Source organism: Arachis ipaensis, chromosome B03 (assembly GCF_000816755.2).
Source record: "Arachis ipaensis cultivar K30076 chromosome B03, Araip1.1, whole genome shotgun sequence".
Taxonomy (NCBI): domain Eukaryota; kingdom Viridiplantae; phylum Streptophyta; class Magnoliopsida; order Fabales; family Fabaceae; genus Arachis; species Arachis ipaensis.
This window is the reverse complement of record NC_029787.2, coordinates 1,886,537-1,888,098: the sequence shown is the minus strand read 5'-3', so window position 1 is coordinate 1,888,098 and position 1,562 is coordinate 1,886,537.

The window sequence follows — 1,562 nt, the reverse complement described above, 5'->3', positions numbered from 1 at the left end:
TCTTAAGTATTTTTTTTAGTACATAATACTATATAACATATAGTAAAAAATTAATATATTCAAATACAACTTTTCCTTGATCACGGATTCAATAATTATACAAAAAAAATAAAGTTTAGCTCAACTGTGTTACGTTAGAAAATAAATTTTGAGTCGCCTTTAATGTCGGCACTATCAACGTAATTTCAGACATTTAAAACTAAATACATCAAGATTCATATCGCTGTATTTTATATCCCTCACCATTATATTATATATTATAATATATATAACAAAATCAAAGGCAAAAGTAAATCTAGGATACCACGTTAAATGATAAGATGTTGACACAAAAATTAAAGGAAAAAAAAATAAATCTATGATTTTTTATTACATCATTTTAGTTAAGCTAGTCCCGGTATTATTTACGGTAATGCTAAAGAAAAAAATTCAAATTTATTTTATTTAAAAATATCACTTAATTATGTTCTTAATTCATTACTTAAAAGATTATGAATTATTGACGGATTTTAGAGATAGAATTAACTGCTTTGTTAGAATTTATATATATGTACACGAAATAAGTGAAAACTCATGTGAAGTTGATTTTATGTGAAGTTGATATCTGAGAGCTGTTAGATGAAAATTTAGTTAAATCAATCAAATCATTTAACGGCTCTTAAGTATTAACTTCACGTGAAATCGACCACACTTGAGTTTCTACCCACAAAATATATTGACGGATTTGATAATCAGTGGTCAAAATATTGCCAATAAAGTTTTTATTAAGGGACGAAATTCGTCAATAATCTCAAATCTGTTGGTAAAAATAAAAATTCCGTCAATCAATCTTTTTGTAGTGAACTGTCTTTTTTTTTTTGTTGTGACTTATTTTTATTTCCCAAGTATATTTTTGTTAGATAACAAAAGGCTTAAAACCTAGATTATAAACTCTACATCACATTGAGCACGTACTACATTTTTTATTTTTTAAAAACATTTCATCAATAAAAAATAATTAATGTATCAAAAATTACATAAAAGATATTAAATAAATACCCTAAATGTAAATAAAAAAAATTTAAAAAAAAAAAAAATCGTTATTTTGAGTTGTTTTCGCTTGACAAACAAGTAAAGCTAACTATATGGTGTTTGGGGCCCCATAAAATCCAAAAATATCATCATATATATAAAGCTAAGCAGCAAAAGATAAATAATTTTGCCAAATGAATAATAGCTCAAATGTCATAGATTTTCCTTACTCAATTAAGAGGTTGCGGGTTCGAGTCTTTTATCTTTCCAAATTTTTGCCAATGAGTTATAGTTCAAATGGCATAGTCTCTGCATATTAAGAGGTTGTGGGTTCGAGTCTCCTATCTTTGGTAAAAAATAAATAAATAAATAATTTTGTGTGTTAGTGAGATGATGCTTTTATACGGGTCCTTATCTTAATATCAAATATTAGATTCCTAAAATCACTACTAAAGTGAAAATCACTTTTTCAAATAGTAATGCTTGTTTCTTTAATTTAATAAATTTTTTAATTTAAAATTTTTTTTTGAAAATTATTTTGAGAGTTGGAT